This window comes from Pistacia vera, unplaced genomic scaffold, assembly GCF_008641045.1.
Source record: "Pistacia vera cultivar Batoury unplaced genomic scaffold, PisVer_v2 Contig240, whole genome shotgun sequence".
In the NCBI taxonomy this organism is placed as follows: domain Eukaryota; kingdom Viridiplantae; phylum Streptophyta; class Magnoliopsida; order Sapindales; family Anacardiaceae; genus Pistacia; species Pistacia vera.
The window spans coordinates 484,437-492,195 of record NW_022196047.1 but is presented as its reverse complement, the minus strand read 5'-3'; the positions used below and the strand labels follow the sequence as shown (position 1 = coordinate 492,195).

At 36.2% G+C, this 7,759-nt stretch overlaps 1 pseudogene; it reads right to left on the bottom strand.

The window, feature by feature from the left end:
• Positions 1 to 3,375: 3,375 nt before the first annotated feature.
• Positions 3,376 to 4,782, bottom strand: LOC116131717 (annotated as a pseudogene).
• Positions 4,783 to 7,759: the final 2,977 nt, after the last annotated feature.

Here is a 7,759-nt window from a genome sequence, read left to right as displayed (position 1 = left end):
GTCCATAAAATAAAATTTTACCATAAGAAGAAAATATCAGATTTTTAATTTGGGATTTTACCGAAAAGGTCAGAACATGTGGAAGGTAATATTGTGAAATTATGATTGGTGTGGATGTGGTGGGGAGGAAGGTTGGATTAGATTAAGAAGTTGTTAAAGTTTAGGTGTGAAAGTTTGAAAAATACTATGGACACCGACGCTTTGCACCGAATTTTTACAGCGAATCACGTGTCTACTGAATCAGACGAGTCACGTATCACGTTAACAAATATTCCATGAATGAACGACCGTTCATTTGAAATGGACTCTCGTCCATATTATATGGATGGCCGTCCACCTAAAATAAACGCCCGTTCATAGTTTAAACTAAAAAAAAATTGGTCTAAATTGTTTATGGACGCCCGTCCTCTTATGAGGACGACTGTCCATAGTTAGGGACGGTCATCCTCATAAGAAGACGGGCGCCCATCTTTTAATATCAATAAATTTTAAATTTATTTAATGAATTAATTGTGAATCCTAATTGAGTTGAGAATATGACACTTGTCCAATTACTTTGAATATAGGCAAAAATTTAATGAAGTTTGTTTAATTACTTTGAATATTGACAAAAATTGAATGAAGATAACGATATTTATTTTTGGATTGAGACAAAAATTGAATGTAAATTTTTTTAAATTAAATAATGGACAGGCGTCCATCTAAAAGGGATGCTTGTCCATTGAATGTAAAATTTTAAAAAAAAATTTGGACGCGCGTCCATCTAGTAAATGGACACTCGTCCATATAATATGAACAGGAGTCCATTAAATATGGGCGGGCGTCCATAAATATTGAATGACCGTTCATTCACGAAAGACTCCAGCTTGGTCGCGTCTGACTAGTTGTCATGTCCTTCAATACAAAAATTTGTTGTCCGTAGCATTACTCATGAAGGTTTAGGTAATATTGGTGTGGATTTGGTGGGGAGGAAGGTTGAATTAGATTACAAAGTTGTTAAAGGTCCCCTCGAGCTTCTATAACATTTAATGTATATTTGATTTTTTCAATGAAATGTCACATCAAACTTGTTAGAAATCGGTGGAATAAAAAAATAAAAAAAACAACAATAACATGCGTAGAATATCACACACATAATTATGATATTTATGTGATTCGACATAAATCATTTAGATAATTACGATATTTACGTGGTTGACATAAATCACCTATATTCACGGATGAATAGTTTCACTATAATTTTAAGAACACAACCTTCCTATGGTACTTAATACCTCTTCTCACATCTTGTGTTTCTCACATTCTCTCTTCTCTTATTAGTTGTAACTTTGAATTTATTCTAGCCACTCTATTCATAGCTAGAATAAGACATTTTTTTATATACTAGGATTCAAATTTCAAATCCTAATAGAATTCTTCTAATTTAATTCATTCTTCTATTTTAACTCAAAATAAAGTCATAAACCAATTATTCTTTCCTAATACAACTCATAGTAAAAGAAAAATCAAATATTCTCTATAATAAATTCCAAAACATAAATTTGCCTAAAACTGAAATTCATTTTTCTTCTTGTTTGCCTCTTCTTCTTCAGCAAGATTTTCATCAATTACCAAAAAGTGTTGACATTTCAACAAAACTCTTATTTATTTTAATTTTGAATCAATTAATCAGTTAAACACTTCAAATTCTACACCAACCCTTGACAAAACCAAAGTCTATCACTATCGCTTTGGCTACAATGTTGTGAAAGCACCATTTTTTTTTCATAAAATCAAAGCTAGTCAATATTCACTACAACATTATAAACATATAGCTACAAAAATTAGCTGCATAAAAGCAAACTGTAACAATTACATATTTACAGCTACAGAAGTCAATATTTATAGCTAATTGAAATAATTTTAATGATAAGATTTCCTCTATCGAAGCTAAAATTCATCTCTTGCTTTAATTTAGTGTTTAAATTGATTTCCTCTCTCGAAGCTACTAGTAATTAATGGGGCCATTAGAGGAGATAATTGATTAAAAGGAATATTGCTTAGAAAAGGGCCTGTAACACAACAACAAACTGGAAATCAAATGATATAGATTTAAATATCTGAAAGAATATAAGAAAAGGCTGAATAACTTAGGCCAATACAAAGTGAAACAGAGCAAGAGAAAGAACTATCTCCTTAGAAAAGGAAATGAAAATTAGCCTTAATTTGAAACCCTTCTACCTCTTGACGTTATCCCATTTGCAAATTTGACTTTGATTTTTCAAGAGTCTTGGTACCACTTCTTTGATGTTGATCCTCTGCTGCGAGGATTCTCTTGTACACTCCATAGCCAAACTTAAGATAGATGAAACACATTCCTCCTTGCTAGAAAAATGTTCATCATCCCTTCTTAGCAAATTTGTGTCTACAACTTTCATCACTGTACTATTTAATGATTCCCCAACCCAGATCCTTATGCTCATTTCTTCAATAAATATTTCATCCGTTGGCTTCTTCCTTATAAACATTTCCATAAGCATAAATCTCATAACTGTACAAATCTCCTTTTTTTAGATATTCTTCCTTCCCTTCCATATTCTAATAGTGATATATAAATCATTAAGTTTTTTTTTTTTTTTTTGGCTAGGAGAACAAAAAAAGACTCAATAACAAAGAAAATTAATGAAAAATAAAATATTGAATTAGAAACAATTACCTAGAGCCATATAACTAATGGTGGCAAGGGTTTGTGTTTGTGTCATTGAGTCTTCTTCACCTAAGAGCTTCGCGATGCCAAAATCAGCCAAATGTGAGATCATATTTTCGTCTTGCAAGATATTGTTGGGCTTTAAGTCACAATGAACGATTATGGTTGAATAACCAAAATGGAGATATTCCAAAGCTGATGCAACATCGATCATTATGTTCGACCTTTGTGAAATGTCCATAACACTATTCTCATAATAAAAGCATTTCCCAAGGCTCCCGTTGGGCATATATTCTAGTATCAAAGATTTAAAATCATAGTTTAAACAATTGTTGATGATTTTTGTTGAAATAAAGAGAGTTTTAAGGAATTATATGATTGTATATTTCTGTGTGTTTCAACTATACAAAAGAGACCTCTATATATAATGGAGAAGGCCAAAGTTAATAAGAAAATGCACTATATGGAAAGACCCTAACCTAGCATAATTACAAGAAAGTATAGCTTTATTACAGGAATAATCATATATTCTAAGGATATTATAAGATACTAATATATATACTAACAATATTCTAGGGATATTATAAGATACTAATATATATATAGTAACAACCCCCCTCAAACTCTTGGTGACGAAGTCAACTGGAGTTCGGAAACAAGATCACCAAGTCGACCAGATGGATGGGATTTCATAAAAATATCAGCAAGATTATCTTCATAAGAAATAAATGTAATTGGAGGACACCTTGCTGGAGATGATGGCGGATGAAGTGACAATCAATCTCAATATGTTTAGTACGTTCATAAAACACATCATTATGCGCAATCTGGATGGCACTACGATTATCATAGTGAAGAGGATAACTTATTGATTGAGGAACACCCATATCTTTCAGAAGCCAGCGTAACCACAAAAGTTCAGATGTTGTATCAGCAAGAGCATGATACTCAGCCTTAGTGCTAGAAAAGGCAACAACAGACTGTTTCTTACTACGCCATGAAATCAAAGAAGTACCAAGTAAGAAACAATAAGCAGTGGTGGAGCGACGATTAGTAGGATCACCAGCCCAATCTGCATCAGAATAGGCCTATAGCTCCAGAAAGGAGTGGGATGAGAAGTGCAGACCATGAAACAGAGTACCTTTGATGTAGCGTAGAATTCGAAGAACCACAGCAAAATGGGTAGATCGAGGTGCACTCATAAACTGACTAACAAGATGAACAACATATGAAATGTCAGGCCTAGTGACAGTAAGATAAATGAGACTGCCAACTAACTATCGATAAAGAGTTACATATGCAAGTGGAGAACCATCAGTGGCCAGTAGCTTAGTATTATACACAAGTGGACTAGTGGCTATCTTGTTGTCTATCAACCCAGCTTTGGAAAGTAAATCAGAGGCATATTTTGCTTGAATGAGATAATATCCATCTTGATTTGAAGTGACTTCAAGGCCAAAGAAGTAGTTAAGATGTCCCAAATCCTTCATCTCAAAATTCTGACTAAGAAAAGTTTGAAGATCTCGAATACCAGCAATATCATCACCAGTAATAATCATATCGTCTATATAGAGAAGAAGAAAGATAGTATCTGCCCCAGTAGTGCGAAGAAAGTGTGCAGAATCATATGGGCTAGAAAGAAAGTCTTGTTGAGAAACCATTGACTGAAATTTCTCAAACCAAGCTCGAGGAGCCTGTTTGAGTCCATAAAGTGCACGACGAAGATGACAAACTTTATGTGGAGGATGCTTATAGCCAGGTAGAGGCTGCATGTAAACTTCTTCAATAAGATCACCATTAAGAAAGGTGTTTTTAACATTCATTTGAAAAAGCTCCCAATGCCGGACAGCAGCAACTGCAAGTAAAGATCTGACAAAGGAAAGTCTAGCAACAGGAGCAAAAGTCTCCTCATAGTCAATCTCATACTCCTAGGTGAACCCCTTAGCAACAAGTCAAGCCTTATAGCATTCAACTGATCCATCTGCTCGAGTCTTGATTTTATAAATCCACTTGCATCCCACTATAGCTTTACCATGAGGCAAGTTCACCAGATCCCAAGTATATGTTTTGACAAGAGCATTCAATTCATCAGACATAGCTTGCTGCAAAGAGGGTCAATATGAGCCTCACAATAATTGTGAGGTTCATGGAGGGTGGCAAGGACAGAGAAACAGTGATAATCACGAAGATGAGTAGGAGGAACACTTACCCGACTAGAACGACAAGGTTTAGAGAGTGGAGAAGACTAAGAATGGGTGTTGTGGTAGGTGGTCCATCAAACGCATCAATTGGATTGAGTGTAGCAGTGGAAGAACTGTCTGAGGAGCTTAGAATCTTTACAGAAGAGTCAAAAAATAGAGCAATAGATGGATCACTGAATATGAGTGAGTGGTTAGAAGAGGAAGGGGAGAACATGGATATGCTAGTAAATGGTTTGTGTTCCTAAAACTCTACATGACGAGAGACTCGAAGACGTTTGGAGATTAGATCATAACAACAATAACCTTTTTTAGCTAAGCCATAACCAAGAAAACAACATAACCGAAAACGAGGTTCAAGTTTGGTTCGTTCATGAGGAGAAAGAGTAACAAAATGGGCACAACCAAAGACACGAAGTAAGGAATAGTTAGGAACCATACCATAGAGAAGCTCATGAGGAGATTTGTTATGAACTATAGGTGAGGGTACCCGATTAATTGTGTACACAGCAGTAAGAGCAGCTTCACCCCAAAAATTTTCAGGTAAAGAAGCAAAAAGTAAAAGAGCTCTTACAGTATCAAGGATATGACGATGTTTTCATTCGGCACGACTATTTTGTTGAGAGGTATAGGGACAAGAACGATGTGACATTGTGCCTTGTTGATTCAAGAACTCAAGGAGAGTTTTGTCATTGTATTCTATGGCATTATCTGAACAAAAAACTTTAATGGTACGAGAAAATTGAGTTTGTACCATTTTGCAAAAAGTTTGGTAAACACGAACAAGCTTGGATCAATGTTGTAGCAAGTATAGCCATGTATAACGAGAATAGTCATCAACAAAGATAACAAAATAACGAGATCCCCCCTCAGTAGGAGTGGGGGCAGGACCCCAAATATCAGAGTGAATCAAATCAAAAGGTGAAAATCGAAAAAGATCACTTATATTAAAAGATAAATGAGTTTGTTTGCCAAGCTGATAGGAAACACAATCAAAAGACTCAAAACCTATAGAACCTAGGTGACTTTGGGAAGCCAAAAGACGAACACGAGTTATAGAGGCATGGCCCAACCGAGAATTCCATAATTGGGAAGAGATGGTAGGAGCAACAATGGAGCGAGACAGATGGGATGGAAGCTGCAAAGAAGTGAGCTCGAATAGACGTCCAATCTTACAGCCTGTCCCAATGAGTTGACCCGTCTATGGATCCTGCACATCAACGTCAGCATTATAAAAGGTAAGCTGAAGACCTAATTCACAAAGTTGACCAACTGAAAGGAGATTTAAAGATAACTTGGGAACAAGATAGGTGTTGTCAATAGATAAGGTAGGGGAGGAAATAGACCTAATTTGACTAACAGATAAATGAGAACCGTCAGTAGTATATATGATAGGATTGGGTGACAAAGTAGATTTTTGTGAAAAAAATGGTGGAATCAGAGGTCATGTGATTACAACATGCAGGATCAAAAAACCAAGGAGATGTACTTGAGGTGATACACAAAGCACTAGAAGACCAGGATAAAACCTGATGAATTAATGCCTCAATGTCAATAGCAGTGAGAGTAGTGGCACTGAAGAAGGCTCAGCAGCAGACTCAAGAGCAGAAGGAGCAGTTGGAGCCACGGCAGTAGCTTGTAACAAAGGGGCCTGAGACTGATTTTTGTTCTGCAATTTTCAACATTCCGTAACAAAGTGACTTGGACGTTTGCAGTATTTACAGAAGACAGACTTTGAGGACTAAGAAGGGAAATGGCCTGAGGCTGGAGAAGATCCAAAGGTAGTATGAGGGATGGCAGCAACAACTAAATCTAGAGTTTGCATCTTCATGGTTGAATGACGATTTTCTTCGGAAATAAGTTCAGTAACTACAGTCTCAAAGTTGGAAGAGGTGTGTGATGCAAAAGAGAGGCCCGAGTAGATTCAAAATCCTCATGAAGTGCCATCATAAAATGCATAAACTTACGAGGATCACGGTAGGTTGCAAACAACGCAATGTCATCAGAACATTTGAGGTGAGAATCTGTAGCAAACAACTGTTCCCAAAGATTATCAACTTGAGAATAGAAATCAGCAATGGACTGACCTAATTCCTGATGCATCTGATAAAGCTTAGTCTCAAGCTGGAACCGCAACGAAGCATCATAAGTGTAGTTGTACTATTTAGCAAGAAAATCCCAAGTAACATGAGCATTACCAAGCTTGGGAAGCAGGCTATGGATTGATGGAACAGAAGTATTTATAAACCAAGAAATATTTTATAATGAATACTATGCCAATCTTCAAGCTGACATGCAAACTTATCAAGACTCTCACCATCTTGTTGCTTGGGGGCAAGAATATCACCAAAAACATAACACCACAATTTTCGTCCTCTAAGAAATACTTCCATATTTTGAGCCCACATATTATAATTTGAGTCATCTAAAATGTTATCAACAGGACGAACAATGGTATCAAGGTTGGGAGAGCAGTGAGACCTACTATTTTTTTTTTTTTTTGTCAACGAGTCAACGGGTTGACCTGGGCTGGACTTTGAACCGAATGACCTGATTTCTTAAAGAAAGAAAAATGGATTGGGAAGGCTTACTTGGATTGGGCTTGAAGTTGGCTGTAACAGGCTTGATATTTCCGTTGGAGATATGTGGCGCATGGTCAGACATGTAAAATATTTAGGAGGTAAGTGGGGGCGCGTGCGGAAGCGTATCGGGAAAATCTTGACACAAAAACACTGATAAAATTCTCAAGACTCTGTTTATGATCAGATTTGATAAAAAAAAAAAAAAAAGGAGCAAAAATCTGATGTAAAACCACGAAAATCCCACTGTTAGTGCAGGGAAAGCCGAGGTTGGTATGGAAGGAAACATCAATGAA